The 24,418-nt window shown below is 43.1% G+C and overlaps 1 pseudogene; it reads left to right on the top strand.

Annotated features, from left to right (window-relative positions):
• LOC108637489 overlaps positions 4,006-24,418 on the top strand; it is a 56,820-nt pseudogene continuing 36,407 nt past the window's right edge.

The raw sequence follows: 24,418 nt of genomic DNA, 5'->3' as shown, positions 1-24,418 counted from the left end.
ATGAACCTTTGTCCATAGTTCTTGAGGTGCTCTGTCTATCAGATCTAATCCCTTGAATCTACTTCTCACTTCCACTGTGTAATCTTAAGGGATCTGATTTAGGTCATACCTGAATGGTCTCCTTGGAGGAAAAGCTATGACCAACCTAGATAGCATATTGAAAAGCAGAGATGTTACTCTGCCAACAAAGGTCCATCTAGTCAAGGCTATGGTTTTTCCAGTGGTCATGTGTGGATGTGAGAGTTGGACTGTGAAGAAGACTGAGTGCCGAAGAATTGATGCTTTTGAACTGTGATATTGGAGAAGACTCTTGAGAGTCCCTTGGACTGCAAGGAGATCCAACCAGCCCATTCTGAAGGAGATCAGCCCTAGGATTTCTTTGGAGGGAATGATGCTGAAGCTGAAACTCCAGTACTTTGGCCACCTCATGCAAAGAGTTGACTCATTGGAAAAGACTCTGATGCTGGGAGGGATTGGGGGCAGGAGGAGAAGGGGACGACAGAGGATGAGATGGCTGGATGACATCACTGACTCGATGGACGTGAGTCTGAATGAAATCTGGGAGTTGGTGATGGACAGGGAGGCCTGGCGTGCTGTGATTCATGGGGTCACAAAAAGTCAGACATGACTGAGCGACTGAACTGAATTGAATGGTCTAGTGGTTTTCAGTACTTTCTTCAATTAAAGTCTGAATCTTATAATAAAGAGTTCATGGTCTGAGCCACAGTCAGCTCCCAGTCTTGTTTGTGCTGACTGTATAGAGCTTCTCCATCTTCAGCTGCAAAGAATATAATCAATCTGATTTCGGTGTTGACCATCTGGTTATGTCCATGTGTGGAGTCTTCTCTTGTGTTGTTGGAAGAGGGTGTTTGCTATGACCAGTGCGTTCTCTTGGCAAAACTCTGTTAGCCTTTGCCCTGCTTCATTCTGTACTCCAAGGCCAAGTTTGCCTGTTACTCCAGGTATCTCTTGACTTCCTATTTTTGCACTCCAGTCCCCTATGATGAAAAGGACATCTTTTTTGGGTGCTAGTTTTAGAAGGTCTTGTAGGTTGTCATAGAACTATTCAACTTCAGCTTCTTCAGCATTACTGGTTGGGGCACAGACTTGGATTACCATGATATTGAATGGTCTGCCTTGGAAACGAACAGAGATCATTCTGTCATTTTTGAGATTGCACCCAAGTACAGCATTTCACACTCTTTTCTCAACTATGAGGGCTACTTCATTTCTTCTAAGAGATTCCTGTCCTCAGTAGTAGATAGAATGGTCATCTGAATTAAATTCACCCATTCCAGTCCATTTTAGTTCACTGATCCCTAAATGTCGATGTTCACTCTTGCCATCTCCTGTTTGACCACTTCCAATTTGCCTTGATTCATGGACCTAACAGTCCAGGTTCCTATCCAGTATTGCTCTTTGCAGCCCCAGACTTTACTTCCATCATCAGTCACATCTAGAACTGGGTGTTGTTTTTGCTTTGGCTCCGTCTTTTCATTCTCTCTGGAGTTATTTCTCCATTGATCTCCAGTAGCATATTGGGCACCTACTGATCTGGGGAGTTCATCTTTCAATGTCATATCTTTTTGCCTTTTCTTGCTGTTCATGGGATTCTCGAGACAAGAATACTAAAGTGGTTTGTCGTTCTCCAGTGGACCATTTTGTCAGAACTCTCCACCATGATCTGTCTGTCTTGGGTGGCCCTACATGGCATGGCTCATAGTTTCATTGTTAGACAAGGCTGTGGTCCATATGATCAGTTTGATTAATTTTCTGTGATTGTGGTTTCCATTCTGTCTGCCCTCTGGCTTATGGAAGCTTCCTGATGGGAGAGACTGATGGTGAGGGAAACTGGGTCTTGTTCTGATGGGTGCTCAGTAAATCTTTAATCCAATTCTCTGTTGATGGGTGGGGCTATGTTCCCTCCTGTTTGACCTGAGACCAAACTGTGGAAGGGGTAATGAAGATAATGGCCACAGTCTCCAATTGTGGCCCAGTTCAAATGGATATTCACAGTGACATCCACTGTGAGAGCCTTAGTCACCTAGGAAAAAATCAATTATGTTCAATACTTTCCACTGACTAGGGTCAAAGAGCAGCATGGTAACTTCAAGAAGTTTCTTAACAATAGTTGAATCACAAGGGTCTTCTGATTTCCTCTGACTTAGTCTTAGGGTACATTTGACCAGAATTACTCTTTATCAAGTTTGAATCAATCAAAGTCTTATCATCAGTTTATTCTCTCTTGAAAATATTTTCATGTGGTTCTTCAAATGTCAAACCTATTATATATGTGCTCTCTGAAATTTGTTTATGATAACCATCTTGTAGCAGAGAAGACTTGACTACTTACAAAATTTAAGTAATACAACCAAGTAAAATACATTCAGATAGGTTTTAAAAAACCAAGGCATAGATATAATAAAAGTAAAAAAAAGTTAAACTGAAGCCAGAAGTGAGGTATGCACAAAAAGTTGGGCTATAAAACCTTCACATTTGGATGTATAAACTATAATTTTGTCTTCAACCCTTTAGAAACCAAGTATTTGCTCTAGAATTCTTCAGTTTCATAGAAAACCAAATAGAGCTCAATGTAGCAAGCACCCATAAAAACTAGCTAAAAACCAGCCTTTGAGATTCCAACAGGAAAATTAAACAGGACAAAACTTTCCTACAGTCTTTACAGATTAACATGCCCCAGAAGCATAGTGTGAGGGGTGGGGGGGGTGGGGTCTCACAGAGGAGATTTGTGTCTCCTGAATCCAGTCAATTCCAACCCACAGAGACACCAGTCTTAGCAAATCAGACAGCCCAGAAAGAGGCCCCTGCGCCTGACTGCCCACTGGGCAAACTTTCTCCTTCCTCTGTCACTGTGAAACGCTCTCATTGAGAAGATTCTATTTTGTTCGCTTTCATACAGTCTAAACTGAGCCTCAAAGGTAAAAACCTAACAACCAGCAGAAACTCAACCAGTACAAAGTGAAAAATAATAAGACCCACGTATGGAAATCCACTTCAGCAGTTTTTCAAAGAATATTATGAATATTGAGAAAGTAATATTATTAATTCCAAATAATGAATCCCATTCCTATTACTTTGTTGTTGTTGTTCAGCCACCCAGTCATGTCCAACTCTTTGTGGCCCCATGAAATGCATCAAGCCAGGCTTCCCTGTCCCTCACCATCTCCCGGGGTTTGCCCAAGTTTATGTCCACTGCATCAGTGATGCCATCCAGCCATCTCATCCTCTGACACCCTCTTCTCCTTCTGCCCTCAATCTTTCCCAGCGTCAGGGGAAGGAAAAATTATAATATCCCATTACTTAGAATATCATAAATGTTGAGATCCCCTTCCTGCTAAAGAAGTGTTGAGCTCTGGAGAGTGACAGAGGGAATCCTGGCAGAGTCTGAAGTCCCTTTCAGACCCTAAATGGTGCAAGGCAGGGGAGGGGAGTACCCAGGTACAAGGAGGGGAGGTACAAGGAGGGGAGGGAAGACGCAGAGTCCTGGAAGGCAGGAGAGGACCCTTCGCACTGCAGTCTCTCCACTCTCAAGGCCACTGATATGGACCAAACAAGAGCAGTTAGAAGGAGCAAGCAAGTATGCGTGTTAAGAAGCTCCACATGCTACCTAATGGTGTCTGTGTGTGTGTGTGTGTGTCTCACACACACATGCATGCACGCACTCACATTCAGCCAGATCCAGTGGGCTCACAGACGATGTTACAGAACCAAACTCGGATCCAGTCGCCCGAGCGCAGTAATGCTAATCTAGCCATCATCGCGTGCTGGTTTGCTGTTACACGTTTTCCTGTCAACCTGAACGTCGCACAAACCGCCATGGATAATCCAGCCAACAATTTTGACCGCCTTCTACATGCAGAGCCTCAGCCTCAGTGCTGGGGGTGACGAACATACACAAACATGCCCCCGGTGACTCACGGAAGTTGGGGAGTTCGGCTGGGTTTGCAGGAAAATGGCAAACACATATAAAGTACTGAGCAGAACATGCCAATGTACGCTGTCGCCAAAGAGTGCCCAGGAGGAGAGATTGCCACACCGGAAGCAGAGACGAGCCCTCGATTGTCCACGCAGGATCCAGCCGCGGAACCCGGATTAGGACTCCAACAGGAGGGCGCAAGGTGGCAGAGGAGGGCTTCTCAAGGCGGCAGGGGCAGACTCGACAAGGCAGGAAAGTGAGTGGGAAGTCTGTGGTGAGAACAGTGGCTGAATGTGTCCTCCTGGTTATTATAGTCACGTGACTGCTGTCGGATTTTGCTTGTAAAAGACTTAATTGTCTTGCAACTTACCCCAAAAGGTCAGTAAAACCTTAAGTAGTTAATTCTAATTCTTATGCTAAGGCCATGAAAGATTCAGTGCTTCACATAAAAATTTTCATGGGCTGGTTCGAGGTAACCTTTCCCCCACTCTGGGGGAAGGTAGAGTGGTGTTTTGTTTACACACCACCTGAGACTCTCTTATTGGGCTTCCCTGGTGGCTCAGACAGTAAAGAATCTGCCTGCAACGTGGGAGACTTGGGTTCAGTCTCTGGGTTGGGAAGATCCCCTGGTGGAGGGCATGGCAACCCACTCCAGTATTCTTGCCTGGAGAATCCCATGAACAGAGGAGCCTGGTGGGCTACAGTCCACGGGGTCACAAAGAGTTGGACACGACTGAGCAACTAAGCACTGAGAACATTAACTTGCCCATTTTGCAGCATTCTGGTGTGGCAAATTTCCAGATACCTTGAAGAATGTCCATGAGAAACAATCACGAAGCTGTTAAATTAATCCCTTTCACAGAAGAGTCTCATGTTAGCTTCCCAGTTTAGGTGTGTCCAAATTGGCAATTGCAGCATCTGTTATGGTACATTTTGCATTTAATAGTTACAGTGGCTACCTCTTCGCTGAAATAATCAATTTATATACAGAGGAGAAAATTGGTTTTGCAGCCCAGAAGTAGTGCAGTAAGCAAATGAAGCAGAATGAAACGTGATTATAACAAAACTGATATGGTAGATGACATATTTAATAAAACTCATGGCTCTTCATAGATAAGGAACTGCTAATATAGATGCATCAAATAAAATGTTAATTGTACCACAGGAGAATTATACAGTATCTCATCATTAGTGGAAAAGATAGGAAGACTACATAATTGCTTCATTGGAAAATTAAATAGTGTTATCTTCTTTGTAAAAAGTAACACCAGGAATCTTAATAAATTCTTAGCTTAACTTTTCAGGAAAAAAATGTTTGATTTTTAAGTGGTGCAATGCAAAGCATTTTAAGTAGATGATATAAGCATCGCAGAACCATTTGAGATTCATATTTCCAAACTGCAGAACAATTAGGAAATGAATTCACCTATTTAACATAATTTCCCAGTGTGACAAACCAAAATCATTCCACTGTAGGGTTTAAGAAATTGAAAAAGTTGAATTACTCTCCTGGGCTTCCATCCTAAAACAATATAAGTTAAAGTTAAAGCTTAGATAACAGAGAATATTTGTTGGGATTTGATTCCCGAATTTCATGCTCTTATTTTCGAGTTAATGTGGTACTGAGAAAAAAATTTCCCCCCCTCTGGAAGTCCATTTTGGCTCATTTGTATCTTAGTCTTCCCCCTAAATTATTTGCAGTGATTCAGAAAGATGCATAAAATGTTGCAAGATAAAAGTTGATGAGGAGGAAAGGAAAACAAGGAGAGGAAAGCAGTGTGAAATAAAAAATTATATTTTATGTCAACACAAGAAATATATAAACATAAAAAATTCTTCACTGCCCTGTGGCCGCCTCTCCCCCTAACCATGCATCATATATATGCATTATGCCTCTATCAAACTTCCTTATCATCAGGAATACCTATGTGCTGTGCTTAGTCACTCAGTTGTGTCCGACTCTTTGCAACTCCATGGACTGTAGCCTACCAGACTCCTCTGTCCATGGGAATCTCCAGACAAGAACACTGGAGTGGGTTACCATGCCCCGCTCCAGGGGATCTTCCCAACCCAGAGATCAAACCCAGGACTCCCACATTGCAGGCATATTCTTCACTGTCTGAGCCACCAGGGAAACCCAAGAATACTGAAGTGGGTAGCCTATCCCTTCTCCTGGAGATCTTCCTGACCCAGGAATCAAACCAGGCTCTCCTACATTGCAGGCAGATTCTTTACCAGCTGAGCTACCAGGGAAGCCCCCAGGAATAACTGATCAACCATAAAAAGCAATATTCTCCTAACATCAACAAGACAACTCCTTTAATAGATAATGTCCTTTCTTGACCTTGTGAGGGGCCATGATGATATTTAGCTCTGCATTGGGTAAACTGTCAGTAATACATCATTTAGTCTCACAAACTTGTCTAACCATGTCTTGACTTCTAACAGGCGCAGCGGTTCTCAGAGCTTTTGACAGGCTCCCTGCCCACCCCCCAACCCGGGTTGTACTCCTCAATTTGGCGCAAATGAATTTTTCCGTTTCTTTTTTAGATCCACTGATGAATTTCTCATGGACAGTAGTGAGGGGCTGTGTATGAGGCAGACATGATGTCCTGTCCACAGATTTGCCTCTTTAGCTTCTGAGTAGTTTAATAAGGAGAGTGGACCACACGTCAGAGTCCTCGTGGCCCATCAAACTTTCCCAAAATGGTCACAGCAGCATTTCCTTGCTCCCAGTCAGGAAGCGGGCTCTCTTCCCCTCCCCTTGAGCCTGGGAATGACTCTCTAGCCAGCTCCCCCAGCACGTGTAAGACAATAGAAGTGATGCTATGTGGTGTCTGTGGCTAGATCATTAAAGCTGATACATCCCCTCCAGCAATCTCTTTCTCTCCCTAGGGATTCTCTCACACTAAGGACCCAGCCACCACGTGTGCAGAATCCCAGGCCACAGGGAGAAGCCACATACAAGGGTTTCAGCTGACAGCACCAACCAAGGTCGCAGCCAAAGCCAGCATCAAAGGGATGAGCTCACAGAAGATTCCAACACCCAGCTGAGACCCCAGACATGGTGAGTGGAGACAAGATACCCCGCCGTGCCCTGGCGGATTTCCTGGCCCACAAACTTCCTGAGCATCATAAATGATCATTTTACACCACTGAGCTTGAGAGTAATGTCTTATGTGGGCATCGCCACTGCCACAGCCCTTTAGAGGAAAATGAATCCGGAGAAGCTCAACCATTCCCAGCTCTGAGACTAGAGACAAATTTCTCTCATGTGTCTTCACTGAGAGAGAACAGGGAGGCAAGGAACTAGGTTCTCAGTGATGTTCGGATGGTGAAAATGGGCAAGGTCTCACCTTATAATAATTCTCTGATTATTAGGCTGATTGCATCAGGGCAAAGGGCAGTGTGGCCAAAGCAAATACAAGAAGGAAGCATCAATGCAGTTCACATCTCTAGCTCTCCGATGGCCCAGCCTGCTGTAAAGACAGGTCACAGTGGGGAAAGTATGCACTTAAATGACACTCAAGGATGCTAGTACCAGAGGGGCCAGGACTCAGCACAGAGGGGAGGACAGGCTGGTGGCCAGAGAGGTCATGTGAAAGCGGAACAAGGAGCCTTTGGGACTTCCCTGATGCTCTGGTGGTTAAGCCTTCCGCTTCCAGTGCAGGGCTTAAGATCCAACATGCCTTGGGGCCAAAACACAAACACAAATACTAAAAAGTAAACAATATTGTAGCAAATTCAGTGAAGACTTTTTTTTAATGGTCTGCATCAAAATAAAAAAAAATCTTAACAAAGAAAATGTATTTCCTACTCTTCATTCTGTTTGAAAATTTGACCCTAACCATGTCCTTACTTAAAAAAAAGAAAAGACTTAAGAGTTAATGAGGCTTTGCATCTTATATGAGAAATTTATAGTCTTCTAAATATGTCTCTCTCTCTCTTTGGTTATTTTAACAAGCCTTATATTAATAATATATTTTTTCCTTGTCAAGTTCTTTCCCAAATACAGATATTTGGGGACGTATACAATCTTATTTTTGTGTGTTCGTCCTAACCAGAGGCACTTTTTAGTTTAAGTCACATTTTAGTTGACCCATGTTGCTTATCTAGCACTACATCCATCACCACTGTCCTTTAGTGACTGAATTCTGAGAGCTTCCATCTGTGTGATGACCAAGGCATAATCAGGGCATTGTGGCTTCTGATTGGCCGGACTCCCTGGAGTTCCAATTAGTCAGGACCTCAATCTGTCGTGTATCTTCCCAAACAAGCACTTCCAGTGACACGACGTTGAGTTCATTTTCGATTTTAAATGGCACATGCAGTGTTTATTTGTTCTAAGTAGCTGGCAATGGCTAGTGGCACAAATCTGAAAGATTAGGTCTCTTCCTACAAGACAGCAAGACTCTGTCCTCATGTGTAGATTAGAATGTGTGCGCTCATGTGACTGAGCTAGAAGCGTGCCTGAGTGAGATTCCCACCCAGGCAAAGCTATGGAGGTGACCTGCTTGCTTCATGGGTTGTGTGAACTCTGCATCCATTTGGCCATCGCCATAAACATCCTTTCTCTCAGCAGAACTGTTGATTCATAGAAAGTCTGAGGTTATACCCCTTGAAAGGTGGTATCTCTATGCTGCCAGTTAAGTTCAGAGACTTAGTGGGGATGGATTTTACTAATACACCTTCTTCCAGAGGTTTGAATGGGATGGGGTGGAGTGCCAACTATGCAACCTGCCCCTCCAAATGCTGCCACTCTGGGTGGCACACCACAACCAGAGTGGTCTCAGAAGTTATGTCAATAAAGGATTTATCCTTGTCCATGGAGATGTTTTTGGCTTCCCCTGGTGGCTCAGAGGGTAAAGAATCGGCAGTGCAGGAGACCCGGATTCAATCCCTGGGTCAGGAAGATCCCCTGGAGAAGGGAATGGCAACCTACTCTAGTACTCTTGCCTGGAGAATTCCAAGGAAGAGGAGCCTGGTGGGCTACAGTCCATGGAGTCACAAAGAGTCATCACGACTAATTGACTAAGTACACAAGGAGATGTTTGGCCTTTGCCCTTGGACCTTGGAGGTAATCTCTAAACCCTTGGAATGTCCTGCCTCATGAAACTGTGTTTACCAGGGAGCTCTGAGTCACCCCTGCAATGTGATTTAGAGGGCAGGGGCCTTTTGTCAGTGATATCAGCTCAACCTTCCAGTGGTCTAGAGGCTGAGGTCAGCCTTGTGGGTGAACAGCCAGCTTTACACAACTGAGCCCCTGTAAGGACTCTGGACACAAAGACTTTGGTGAGCTTCCTAGTGGGAAGTTCGCTACGTCTGTGTTCCTCACTAACGCCAGGAAAAGTGATGCTGTCCATGAGGAGACACAGTTGGACACTCTGAACTTGGATCTTTCCAAACTCTGCCCCAAGAGCTTCTTCTCTGGCTGATTTTTATCTGTATCCTTTAGATCTAATAAACCAGGACCATGAGTCTTTTAGTGAGTTCTATGGGTCCTTCTTATGAAGTATCGGATCTAAGGATGGTCTTGGACTCCCAAGTTTGCAACCGATGTGGGAAGTGGGGGCAGTTTTGTGGACTGAGATCCTTCTAATGTGGCAACCACAGGGAATCCTATAACCTTCTTGAACAGTAACAGCAGATGTTATCAAGGATCGTAGAGAAAATAAAATAGGAGGAGGTAGTGGACTCATGTGAACCTAGGAGCAGTTCCTCAGCCACAGTTGATGGGGTTTCCTGAGGCTGGGTGGGAGGTTTAACAACCAGGTCAAACAGAATGCAGTCAGACACAGCCCACCATCATGAGGGTCTTGGGAAAAGATCCACATACCCACCAGGAGAAAATGCCCAAGTTGGAGACTTGGTCCAACCTTCAGGGGCTGTACCCTTCAGCAGGCTGCCAAAAGGTTGGAAAAACCCAGACTCAGATGCCTCTGGGAACCTGCATACCTTCCCTACCAGTGCCAGAGCCCTGGAATTAGAGCTTCCTGTCCTTTTATTTATACCTGGGTCTTCTGAGGTTTGCAGAGGCCCAGAACTAAATCCTAGTTAGTTAAGAAAACCACCCAGCATAGGCAGAACAAAGCTAGTTATTCAGATTTAACATTTGCTTAAGCCAGTTTCCTATGAGGGAGCCATATACCAAGACTATCTATGATGGTTCTGGCATTGGAGAGAGTGGCCAACATAGAACCAGGCCACCAAGAGGCAGGAACACTATCGTAACTCCTGAGCTGACTCCCTGCCATATCTTCTGGGTCCAGAACCAACTGGTCATTGAGGTCAGACCACAGCCTGTGCATGGAAGTTTGACCTCTCCCCTGCCCATGTGACTTTGCATTCGGGCTCACGCCATCGTGGGCCCAATTTGTCCAGATACCAAAGAGTTTAGGTACTAGAGATCAGGGGTTCTAAGACACACATCTAAGATGACTTTCAGGAGCCATCATCTAAGAATGAAACCCATGCATTAACACCTCACCCATGTACTGATTCATGTGACTGTAGGCAAAAACCACCACAATACTGTAAAGTAATTAGCCTCCAATTAAAATAAATAAATAAGAAAGAAAAATAAATAAAAATAAAGATTAACACCTGTGGGTCTTGTGAGACTTGCTGGAGGTATTTTAGAGAAATTTCTCTGAGCATGGGGCTTCCCTGATGGCTCAGCAGTAAAGAATCCACCTCCAATACAGAAGACACAAGATACACAAGTTCAACCCCTGACTTAGAAAGATTTGCTGGAGGAGGGCATGGCAACCCGCTCCAATATGCTTGCCTGGAGAATCCTATGGACAGAGAAGCCTGGTGGGCAAAGAATCAGACACGACTGAAGCGACGGAGCATGCACTCTCTGAGCATGATGGGAACCCCATGGAGCGATGCTACCTGAACCATGGACCCTGGATCAGTGGCTGTATCACTTGGGAACTACCGAGAAACACAAATCCCCACAGCAGACCTGCTGGATCAGGAGCTCTGGACATGGGGGCTCTGGACACTGTGCTCCAGGGCTGTTTCTGAGGCATGCTCACATCTGGGCACCATCCCCGTGGAGGGAAGGAGAGGCCACTGCTGGAGACCGGGGGCGGGGGGGTGCACGGCTTCACCTGTGTCACCTCTTCTGTGTTTATCCCACTGACCATTAAAAGCTGCTTTAAACAAGCAAGAAGAGCAACAGTGTGGGAGGAAGGAAACATGTTAAACAAGACAACAAAGAGAAGGTAAATTTAGCAGAGGAATAAGCAAAGAATTGAAGACAAAAGGAAGGAAGGAGAACAGAAAAGGAGCAAACTTTTTAAGAAGAACATAAAATTAGACAATGCTTTGGCCACCTGATGCAAAGAACTGACTCATTGAAAAAGCCCTGATGCTGGGAAAGCCTGAAGGCAGGAGGAGAAGGGGACAACAGAGGATGAGATGGTTGGATGACATCACCAACCCTATGGACATGAGTTTGAGTAAACTCCAGGAGTTAGCGACAGACAGGGAGGCCTGGCGTGCTGCAGTCCATGGGGTCACAAAGTGTCAGACACAATCTAGTGACTAAACTGAACTGGAAAGACAATGCGGATGCAGGAAGCGTGAACTGGAGAGACACAGGCAGCGCGGCAGGAGTTTCAAATCACGTGCAGGATTCAGGCGGGCTGTGCTCATGCGGCCGCTCCACCATCTGCAGTGACATGGCCTCTCAGGGCCTCAGTTTCCCTATCTGTAAAGTGGGTGGGGTCGCTCTGAGAATTAGTGATGTGTGCATGGGTGCTCAGTCTCTCAGCTGTGCCCAGCTCTTTGCAACCCCCTAAACTATGCATCCTCTGTCCATGGACGTTTCCAGGCAAGAATACTGGAGTGGGTTGCCATCTCCTACTCCAGGGGATCTTCCCAACCCAAGGGGTCAAACTAGTGTCTCTTGCATTTCTTACAATGGCAAGCAGCTTCTTTACCACTGTACCATCTGGGAAGCCCCTTCAATGACATAAGACACTTTTAAGGTGCTTACCACAGTGACTGATACATAATAACTACTCAATCAAACTGGTTCTCTCTCTCTCTTTTTTTCTTTCCTTTTTTTTTTTTTTTTTTGGTTGCTAAAGAATAGTTTATTTACAAGAAGCCTAAAAATGTTGTCAAAAGATCAATTTTTAAACATTCACAAAGGACCAGGAATTTATGTTCCACTCCTAAAGAAAATATACATACATCTACCTCTGAATGCCAGAGAAGGCAATGGCACCCCACTCCAGTTCTCTTGCCTGGAAAATCCCGTGGACAGAGGAGCCTGGAAGGCTGCAGTCTATGGGGTCGCTAAGAGTCAGACACGGCTGAGCGACTTCACTTTCACTTTTCACTTTCATGCATTGGAGAAGGAAATGGTAACCCACTCCAGTGTTCTTGCCTGGAGAATCCCAAGGACGGGGGAGCCTCGTGGGCTGCCATCTATGCGGTTGCACAGAGTCAGACACGACTGAAGCGACTTAGCAGCAGCAGCAGTGGCAGCACCTCTGAATGCATACATAAAAATGTGATTTTCATAGCCCACATACATACTTTTAAAGGAAAAATAGAATTTTGCAGCCCCATAGGTGCTTAAAATTTAGTCTACCAGTTTATTTTTCAAAAAATAAAACTGAGGCTTAAGGACGTTTTATTTATTAACCTTGTTTTTTTTTAAATTAGAAATAAAAATCTGTCACTAAAACTATGGCATCACTGCTGCTGCTACTGCTGCTAAGTCACTTCAGTCACGTCCGACTCTGTGCGACCCCATAGACGGCAGCCACCAAGCTCCCCCGTCCCTAGGATTCTCCAGGCAAGAACACTGGAGTGGGTTGCCATTTCCTTCTCCAATGCATGAAAGTGAAAAGTGAAAGTGAAGTCGCTCAGTCGTGTCTGACTCTTAGCGACCCCATGGACTGCAGCCCACCAGGCTCCTCCGCCCATGGCATCACTAAGCCACAGTAAATTCTGAGGTATAGGAAGGTGTATTTGTGAGGAAACAAGTAAAAAGCAGCAGGGAGATGGGGAGAGAGAAAGACACACGGAAAAGTGAGGAAACAGTTAAACCCAGTGGAACCGAGTGATTGTGACCCTCATGGAGTCTTGGGAGGAGCTGGCTTCTGGTGCCTGCCTCCTGCGGCTGGGCTGGATCCAGGCTCTTTTCCAAGCACCCTGGGGAGGCAACCAACATCCCTTCGGCTGTGTTTTGCCTCCTGACTTGTTCCAGAAGAGAAACTTCATCCACACTTGTGCCAGCCGACACTGGCTGAGCATCTCTGATTTGATTGGTCTGAGACCCAAGCTTTGCAGGGCTCCTGTAACCTCAGGGGCACCCTGAGGCACTGCACCCACCTCTCCTGGTTCTCTTCCTGCCCCCAGAAAGGATCCAGGTGGCCAGGCAGCCAGGCAGGTCAGGTAAGCCATCAGCTTACCTCTCTTGGGCGCGCATATAGGATGGAAGTGACCGTGCTTTCTAGGAATACAGACAGCTGGTCTCCTTTCCCCCCCGTGTGCCCTTTGGCCATGCCTATCCTGAAGGTCCCCAGGTTTACACGGATGAGGCGAAGGCCCATTTTCAAAACTCCCAACGCAGCTGTGAATCAGAGCCCAGCTCTGGAGTACCAGTGGTTGTCCAGACAGCAGTAGACATGTGTTTTCATTCTGTTGCTTCTGTGTGTGGGGTTCCCTTGGTAATCACTGAGGTAGGCAGGGGTCAAGATTTTGGGGGTCCCTTGCCATAACATGGACAAAATTTCACCCATAAGCCTAACATCAGCGATTAGCCCCTTTTTAGGGGAAGACAGGAGGGATACCCGCTATGGAGGAAGCCCCACCACCTTCAGTAAACCTCTGTGAAACCTCGCAGGCCAGGAGTCAAAGCAGCAGGGGCTGGTCAACCATGCTCCTGGGAACTTGGGTCATTCATGAGTGCTTGGACTTAAGGCTTTCATTACTAATACTCACAGAATGCCTTGATATGCTGGCTGAGTTCATTGTTTCAGGGTTTCCAAATATTCATTCAAGCATTCAACAGGCATTTAAGGGCCACCTACAAAAATACATAGCAGGCATGCTAATTGCCATCACAGTGCTGGGTCATGGGGACAGGGGCTTTTTTTTAAAAAAATTCACTGAAGTACAGTTGATTTACAGTGTTGCGCTAGTTCCAGGTGTACAGCCAAGCGAGTCAGCTATCCACGAAAGTGAAAGTCGCCCGGTCGTGTCTGACTCTTTGCAACCCCATGGACTTTACAGTCCCTGGAATTCTCCAGGCCGGAATACTGGAGTGGATAGCCTTTCCCTTCTCCAGGGGATCTTCCCAACCCAGGGACTAAACCCAGGTCTCCCGCATTGCAGGCAGATTCTTTACCAGCTGAGCCACCAGGGAAGCCAAGAATACTGGAGTGGGTAGCCTATCCATTCTCCAGGGGATCTTCCTGACCCAGGAATCAAAACCCAGGCCTCCTGCATTTCAGGTGGACTCTTTACCAACTATCTGAGCTATCTGGAAAGCCCCAGTTATACGTATATCCACTTTTTCCTTTTTTTTTTAAAGATTCTTTTCCCATATAGGACATTACAGAGTATTGAGTCAAGTGCCCTGTGCTATTAGAGGGACTTTTCAAAACTATTTTGAGTGGATATAGTATGATTCACAGAGTCCTTGGGCAAGGGGGTGGTTGGAGAGGGGGTGTTAATGAGAGACAAATGTAAGAATTTAATTTCAAATTTCAAGAATTATTCAGCACTTCTGACTCATGTGCCAGAGCTGATGACCTGATTTCACTTCAGCCAGCTCCAGGCAGGTTGGCAGCAGTCCGCTTGGTGCCTGCACCAGCGGTGCAAGAAGGAAGCACTGTCCTAAGACCTGGACACCTGGCTCTGTGTGGATCCTGGGACGCGTGTGTGTCCAGGACTGTGACTGTGACTCCATCCCCTCCCCCATGTCTGTTCATGTGCCCTTTCCACATTCCCTTTCCTTTAGCCCAGTGCTGCCCCCCACCAACTCCATAACAGCATAATGTGAGCAGTGGATGTTTACTTTTTATTGAAGTAGAGTTGATTTAGAATGTTGTATTAGTTTTGGGTGTACAGCAGTGATTGTTATATATAAGTATATAAAAGTATATATGTATGTATATGTGTGTATATATTGTGTTAGTTTTGGGTGTACAGCAGTGATTGTTATATATAAGTATATATGTATGTATATGTGTGTATATATTGTGTTAGTTTTGGGTGTACAGCAGTGATTGTTATGTATAAGTATATATAAGTATATATGTATGTATATGTGTGTATATATTATGTTAGTTTTGGGTGTACAGCAGTGATTGTTATATATAAGTATATAAAAGTATATATGTATGTATATTTGTGTGTATATTGTGTTAGTTTTGGGTGTACAGCAGTGATTGTTATATATAAGTATATATGTATGTATATGTGTGTATATATTGTGTTAGTTTTGGGTGTACAGCAGTGATTGTTATGTATAAGTATATATAAGTATATATGTATGTATATGTGTGTATATATTATGTTAGTTTTGGGTGTACAGCAGTGATTGTTATATATAAGTATATAAAAGTATATATGTATGTATATGTGTGTGTATATTGTGTTAGTTTTGGGTGTACAGCAGTGATTGTTATATATAAGTATATATGTATGTATATGTGTGTGTATATTGTGTTAGTTTTGGGTGTACAGCAGTGATTGTTATGTATAAGTATATATAAGTATATATGTATGTATATGTGTGTATATATTATGTTAGTTTTGGGTGTACAGCAGTGATTGTTATATATAAGTATATAAAAGTATATATGTATGTATATGTCTGTGTATATTGTGTTAGTTTTGGGTGTACAGCAGTGATTGTTATATATAAGTATATATGTATGTATATGTGTGTGTATATTGTGTTAGTTTTGGGTGTACAGCAGTGATTGTTATATATAAGTATATATGTATGTATATGTGTGTGTATATTGTATTAGTTTTGGGTGTACAGCAGTGATTGTTATGTATAAGTATATATGTATGTATATGTGTGTGTGTATATATATACTTTTCCAGGCTCTTTTCTCATAAAGGTTATTACAAAATATTGAGTATCATTCCCTGTGCTATACAGTAGGTCCTTGTTGTTTCTCTTTTCTATTTACAGTGTGTATCCAATAATCTCAAATTCCTAGTTTATTCCTCCTCTCCTTTCCCCTGTGGTAAACATAAGTTTGTTTCCTATATCTGTTGGTCTACTTCTGTTCTGTAAATAAGTTCATTTGTTAAGATTCCACATACAAATGATATCATATGATATTTGTCCTTTACCGTCTGACTTACTTCACCGAGTATGATCATCTCTAGGACCCTGGATGTATTTCAAATTTCCTAAAAAATTAAAAAAGTAGAAAGGAACAAGTAAAACTAACTTTAAAAATGTATTTTATTTTAACTCCAGTCCATCCAAAATATGATCACTTCAACCCACCATCAAGATAATTAATGACATATTTCACATTCTGATTTTGCTCTAAGACTGTGAATCTATGTGTCATTTCACACTGACAGCAGGTCTCCGTCCAAACGAGGGCATTACAGGCGCTCAGCAGCCATGTGTGCTGGCCACTGGCTACCCTGCTGGACGCACAGCCTTGGCCACTCTTTCTCCAGTTTTCTCCTTTCTTCAACACCCAAACTGTCTCTCTACTGTGGCTGCTTCTCTTGTATAACTTATAAACATCTGTCCATAGTGCTCAAAACTTCTACAAAGGCATTGTTCTCATTACTTGTGTCCAAAATGAAAAGTTGCTCATTGCCCATCACCGTGTGAGATGGGTCTCGCATATTCACAAGCGTCACCGTCACAAGAGTCTCTGGAGCAGGCAGAGCTGGCTGGGACTATTTGCTTCTGTCTTGGTCCATTTGAACTGCTTTAACAAAATACTGTAAAATGAGTGGCTTACCAACCACAGACACTTATTTCTCCCAGTCATGGAGATTCAATGTCTAAGATCAAGTGCAGCATGGTCAGGGTTGAGTTCTCTTCAGGTTGTGAACAGCTGGCTTCTCCTTGTATCCTCACATGTTGAAACAAACTCTTAGCTCTTCATCCCCTGGTAAGGGCACCATCCCATCATGAGGGTTCTACCCCTAATGTGTCATCCAAATTGAATCACTTCCCCGAAGTCCCACCTCCAAATAGTATCATGCTGGGGATTAGCTTCAACATATGTCTTTGAAGGAGGACAAAAACAGTGTAAAGCATCCCTCCTGGTCAGTTTCTCTAAAAGTAGCATGAATAACACTAGCTAGCACACAGCTCTTATCAAGCACAAGCATTATTTAAGAACTCCACCATATCAACAAACAACCTGCTAAACAAATTTTTAAATATGTATTACTAGAGGTTGTCCACTAATAGTTAAAGGCCCTTGTTAAACTGGAAAAAAGGAATTAATGTTTTTAAACCCAAGCCTTGTATGCCACATCACATGAGTTACAGACAGTGTGTAAATACCCCTTCTTCTGCTGGCAGCAACAAAGAGAAAGCAGTATCAATAAACCCTTAGGCCCCAAAGAGATTACTTTTTCTAAACATTGACCAGCATTGTTAAGTTGCTGTGCCAATTACAAATAGAATCTCACATGTAGTTGAAAATCCTCATGAAGACCCCCAGGTAGTTCTTGTTTTGAGTGACAAAATGCAAGAGGTCAAAACTGGGACCCTGATCATCTGACCTCAGATTTATCATCTGACCTCAAACCCAGGTCTCTTTCTCTCTCCAATGTGTGCTTTCGTATAACAATGACCACTTGATTACTGATTTTTAAAAATATGTGTATTCAATTCTATCTAACTGTCCCTGACACCGCATATTCAGAAGCCAGGAGTGCACCCTACATGATTATTATCAGCAATATCATAGCTGCAGCCACACTTACAGAACAGTTACTATGTTATCGTTCTAAGGGTTTGACACCTATCAACTCAATCACAAAGACTTTAAATGTTAAAATAACTTACACTTACAGATTCATTATCCATTCAACCCTTTTTATATCTGTGGAGAACAGCTATATAAGAAAGAGTGTTAGCTGTGGAATTAAAAAAAAAAGGAATTGGATAAAAATTCAGTCTATACTTATTGGCTGTATGACTTCCAAAAAGTTTCTCACTCTCTGTTCTGACCTTGTAGGGTTGTTGTGTGGAGAATGTTTAGTGCACTAAACAGAACCTGGCTTGTGATAATCCCTACATAGCATCTCTTAGTTTTAGGAGCAACAGCAGAAGGTGAGTGATGGTGTCAAATTCATCATATAGGTAACCAGTGAGTGGGTATCCAGGATGTCAACCCAAGTCTTCTTACTCTGAAGTGAAGTGAAATGAAGTGAAAGGTGCTCAGTTGTGTCTGACTCTTTGCGACTCCATCCACTGTATAGTCCATGGAATTCTCCAGGCCAGAATACTGGAGTGGGTAGCCTTTCCCTTCTCCAGGGGATCTTCCCAACCCAGGGATCAAACCCAGGTCTCCTGCATTGCGGGTGGATCCTTTACCAGCTGAGCCACAAGGGAAGCCCAGGAATACTGGAGTGGGTAGCCTATCCCTTCTCCAGGGGATCTTCCCGACCCAGGAATCGAACCAGGGTTTCCTGCATTGCAGGCGGATTCTTTCCAACTGAGCTATCAGGGAAGCCCTTGCTCTGAAGTGGTTCTTCATCCTGAGTGCCATGTGCCACCCACTTGGCAACGTTGACCTGGGTTTCAGGTAACTTCTAACCTCTGTAGCCAGGAGGGCTGGCAGACAGCAGCTCCACACTTAAGTTTCTGTGTTTAATTACTGCCACTTTCTGAATAATCAAGTGCTACAGAGTGACAGTACCTTGACCGCGACAGCCCTGACACATAGGTGATTGAAGATTATATCAGGATGGGGATTTCATTTGGAATTTGAGGTATTTGTTTTTAGTTAGTTAAAGAGAGACTCTAAGCAACTATATGATAGCTTGGGAACAATAATTGCACAGGCTTAATTGGATTCTATTTAAACAGAATTCTAAGCACTTTCCTTGAAAAATAATGGACTCAACTTTGCAGCCCTTAATTCTATTTCTGCTTCAGAATCAGGAGCTTTTAATGAGCTTCTTTTCTGACTAAATCTGTGTGGGTAAGCTCCTAGATTGAGGCTATAAACTTCTGATGAGCAGAGGAATAAAAGCACAAACCCCCTGTTCATTGTGTTTAAGGGATTCATATTTCATTCCCTGAATACACATCCAAGGCAAGTCATGTTATTTTTGGCACTTCAGAAACAGAGACTAATGTAGACATTTCAAGTGTCCAACTGCAGGCTCATAAATTCATTTTTTTTAAGAAAATAGAGGCAACTAATTCAAGCTAATGGGCCACCATATTTAGAAGAAATTGTACTTGAAACATTGACAATGTTCCATTATTTTAAGTCTTGTATTTTGGAGGCAGTATGCTTATATAACATGTTTTTACCTACAGGAACAAAATTTACCTTTAAAACATACAGGAGATATTTTCTTATTTAAGAAGATACTACAAATCCTCTTTAACCTTGTGCAGTGTACTAAATGTTTGTGTCCCTCTAAAACTTATATGATGAAATCCAGCCTCCCAATGTGATGGTATTCAGTAGTGAGATCTTTGGGGGGAAATCAGGTCATAAGAGTAGACATCTGAAAAACAGGATTAGTTTAAATCTTAGAAGATCTCATCACATACACACAAAAAAATGTAACTTATATGGTGATGTTAACTAAACTTATTGTCATTATCATTGCACAATATATGCATATATTGAATCATTATGTTGTATATCTGAAACATATAATGTATATGTCAATCATACCTCAACTGAAAAAAAAGTGTGGAATTAGTACCATCGTAAAAGGGACCCCAGAGAGCTCTCCCACTCTCTTTCTGCCCTACAAGGATACAATGAGAAGTCAGAAGTCAGCAACCCAGAAAAGGGCTCTCACCAAACACCAAATCTACTGGCACCAGCCTTCAGAATCATGACAAATAAATTTTATTATTTAAATCACCCACTATTGGTTACTTTGGTGTAGTAGTCTAAAGGATGGCAGAATATGCCACCTAAAAATATATCACTTTGACATAAGGATTATTTCAAGCTAAAGGCACTTGAAAGCCGGCAGGTAGAAGGGAGACCCTCTAATCTGCCCCCCTTCTTCCTGAAAGAAGGAGATAACTCTCCCTTGTGAAAGATGTATTCCCTATACTAGTAGAAAGGAGACATTCTTATTACTAGAGATGAGGAGCTGAGGTTGAGGAAATCTGTACAAACAGACCTTGAGAAAATAATGGGGATCTTCCATTATCATCCCCACATATAAGCCTCTCTGTTCAAGCCAGTATAAAAGCTTCATTTTGCCACTTCTTTGTTATCATCATGGGCTGCCTTGTCACATAAAACTTACGCATTAACTTTGTTTTTTCCCTCTTTTCCTGTTAACTTTGTTTCTTTCCAATAAGTTTTATGCCTATTTAATTCTCAGGGTCAGCCAGAGACCCTACATTTTGCCTTCCCCACAGTTTCTGGACAATGAGGGTGTTACCTTCAGAGCCTGGGATGCCCCTGTTTACTTTCTCAAGGGACTGTGGGGAGGGGTCCTGGGAGAACTGACAAAAAGCTGGCAGAATGTAAAAATTCTTAAAAAGTCAGCTCTCCCGAGTCTCTAGCACTGATCAAGAGGGAAGAATTTTCTTATTGTCCTTTCTGTTCCATGGCCAAATTGGCAGGAGAAAAACATTTGTAAAAATAATTAATTCTCTGTATTGCAACTCTTGTGAGTTTGTTTTGGGTGCCCAGAGATGCCTGATCCTTTCCCTCTCAGGGACATTTTCCTCTATGTGTGTTTTATGTACTGAAAGCTTGATGGGCTTTGCACTTGCCAATGGTCAGAGTGGAGGCCCCGAGAATGGGCAGGGCAGAATGCGGCTGGACTCCACTGGCCACTGGCATCCTACTGCAGTTGGGAGTTCTCTGGGAGCTTTGCCAAAGTCTTTGTTTTGGCTGCCAGTGGAAGTAGCTCTGAACCTTGAGAGGGCTGCATTTTTTGCATCATCTTTGGGGTTGGCTCATGGGACCATAGGGTAGCCATTGAAAGTCTTATTGGTTTTAAGCCATAAAAAGGTTTCCTGGCCTGGAGTCACATTGAAATAGATATATCTTGCAAGATTTGGACTTTTATATCTCAAACAACTTTTTAGAGGTCTGCCATCCTAAACAAGGGGCTTCTCAGGTGGCGCTAGTGGTAAAGAACCTGAATGCCAATGCAGGAAACAAAAGACACCTGTTCAATCCCTGGGTCCAGAAGATCCCCTAGAGGAGGGCATGGGCAACCCACTCCACTATTCTTGCCTGAAGAATCCCATGGACAGAGGAGGCTGGTGGGCTACAGTCCACAGGGTGACACAGCACGCACATCCTAAACAAATGTCCTATTGTTACTTATGGGAAGATCAGACTGAAAGGGAAAAAAATAAGGCAAAGATGAGGATCAACTCTTATATAAATTAATAAATGTGTTTCTCTGTTTATACCTAACTCATGAGTTCATGTTCAGCCACTCAGGCTTGTCCAACTCTTTGCAACCCCATAGACTATAGCTTGCCAGGCTTCTCTCTCCAGGGGATTATCCCAGCAAAACTACTGCAGCGGGTTCCCATTTCCTCCTCTGGGAGATCTTCCCAACCCAGGGATAGACCCCACATCTCCTGTAGCTCCTGCCCTGGCAGGTGGATTCTTTAGCACTGAGCCACCTGAGAAGTCCTAAGAAAAGTAAGAGCCATAGAAATTAAATATTCATATAAATCTCAGAAACATAGAAATAGATCCCAATGTTTTTCAGGTTCATGTGGTCTGGGATAATTTTCAATATATAAAGGCTAGTTTATGTTGGGATCAAGATGCCAAAGGAGTAGGAAGCAGAGCTCACCTTCCTCCACAGAAACATTAAAAATACATCTACAATGGAGTGGTTTACACGGAACAGCTACTGAATGCTGACAGAAGACCTCGGATGTATAAAAAGACAAGAAAACCTCTGCCGGGGTACAGCCCCGGTGGATCCAGGGTAATTCGAAGCACAGATGGAGTTGGCGTCCTAGGAAAAAGCTATTTAATTAAAAGTATAAAGAGAGATTAGAAAGGAATAGTGTAGTAGGAAAATTAGTGGAGAAAAAGAGGCTAAATAACTTGGTTTACGAGGGATACCAATAAAGCTTTGAGACAAGAAGCTTGCACCACCTACGTAGGCCACCGGTGCCCACTTGAATAGCAGAGGGTGCCCCTCCTTGGGCTCCCTCTCACATGGATCTTAAAAGCCAGGGCAAAATTAGCAGGCTTGGTGAGCACCCATGCTCCAGATGGGAATTCAGCCAGAAAAACGGAGAACAAGAAAGAACGACATGGGGGAATCAGTCTTTCCAGAAGCTGATCCATTTTCTTTATTTTCAGGTTTGCTTATATACCTTTTGTTACACATAGAGACAAATGGAAATTTCAAAGTCACGTGGGGTCAGCAGTCCTGACCTTTATCAAAATCAGGTGCTTCATATAAATGTATACAAAAAGGTCTTAGGGGTTTTACATCATCTTCTGGCCATGAGGCCTGCTGACATTTTATGATCCTTTCTTTTCTGATAATGGTCAGTCAACCAGAAACTTATTTTCCAGGGGTGATTTTTCTTAAACCAGGCACCACCCTCCAAAGGTACCAGATAAAGTTGCATTCCTATAGGGTGAGGTTGTAGTGGGTTACAATTAAGAAAGGGATTTACTTAGCCTAAGGTCTAACAGGATTAATCTTAAAGGTTAATACTTATTTCTCCTATATGCTGGTTATATATTCATTAACATGTATAAGGGCAGGGGATTTAGCAGCAAACATTGGCCCAATAAATGAAAAACCCTTCACCGACATGATTTTTATCTTTAGAAAAACCTAATACTAACTAAGACTTTCAAAATACTCCAAACTCTCTATGCTGTTTAGGGTTGAGAAGTTGTAAACAATCATGTACATAGTAGCAAGAGTGTGGATAATCCTGTCACACAAGCTAGTCTGCCAGCAAAGAGGTTTGACCTGAGACACCCTAGTCACGCCCAGGAATTTTTATTAACTGGAGCTGTAGGTTAACTCCTTCTCCGAGAGAGGTGGAGAACAGCCCCCCGTAAAGTCAGAGGTGTAGGTGACAGCATAAAGCAGTTAGGTAGGCAGACTCTGGTTTTGGGGGTAGATGCTCGGGAACAGGGGGTTTCCTGAGGCTCGATCCCGCCTTTGCGTATGCTGAAGCCTCCTTCCTCATGACCTTTGCCATGAGCGGAGTTCCTCACGCTGGCTCCCAGCAAACCTCTATGTAACTAAATAGGACAAAAGGGAAAAGAAAAAGAAGGAGTCAGGATAGGGCCTGTGCCCTGGGGAGGGAGCTATAAAAAAGGAATGATACCCACTCCCTGGGAAGGCCCCTTTCCAGTGTTGAAATTGGACTGGACAGAGGGGGAGCTCAGAGTCTAAGAGGGAGAGCAGCAACTGGTTTGTGAACAGCAAAAGATAGAAGGAATCAATAGCAAAGAAGGAACCAATAGCAAAATAATTGAGGCAGAAGAATGGATAAATGACTTGGAAGACAGAATGGTGGAAACCTCTGCATGGAAAAGAATAAAGGAAAAATAATGAAAAGAAATGAGGACATTCTCAGAGACCTCTGGGACAACATGAGATGCACCAACATTTGAATTATAGGGATCCCAGAAGAAGAAGAAGAAAAAGAGAAAGGGCCTGAGAAAATACTTAAGTAGATCATAGTTAGAAACTTCTCAAATATGGGAAAAGAAATGATCAACCAGGTCCAGGAAGTGTAGATATTTCCATACAGGATAAACCAAGGAAGAAAATGCTGAAATAAATATTAATCAAATTAACAAAAATTAACTACAAAGACAAAATATTAAAAGCAACAAGGTTCGTAAAAATAATAAGTAAAATAAATAAATAAATGCAACAAGAGAAAAGCAATAAATAACATACAAGGAAATCTTTATAAGGCTATCAGCTGATTTTTCAACAGGAGTTCTGCAGGCCAGAAGGGAGTGGCAGGATATATTTAAAGTGACGAAAGGGAAAAATCTACAACCAAGAATACCCAGTGAGGCTTCTGCCCAGATTCCACAGAGAAATCAAAAGCTTCAGACAAGCAAAAGCTAAGAGAATTTAGCAACACCAACTCACCTTTATAACAATTGCTAAAGTAACTTCTCCAGGCAAGAAACAAAAGAGAACAAGAGAGGAAGGGAAGAAAACAGACTTCCCAAAACAATTAAGAAAATGGGAATAGGAACATATATACCAATAATACCTTAAATGTAAATGGATTAAATACTCCAACCAAAACACATAGGTTGGCTGAGTGGA

This window comes from Capra hircus, chromosome 14 (genome assembly GCF_001704415.2).
Source record: "Capra hircus breed San Clemente chromosome 14, ASM170441v1, whole genome shotgun sequence".
Lineage (NCBI taxonomy): Eukaryota > Metazoa > Chordata > Mammalia > Artiodactyla > Bovidae > Capra > Capra hircus.
Note: the sequence above shows the minus strand (reverse complement) of the source record. Positions and strands in the feature narration are given on the sequence as shown.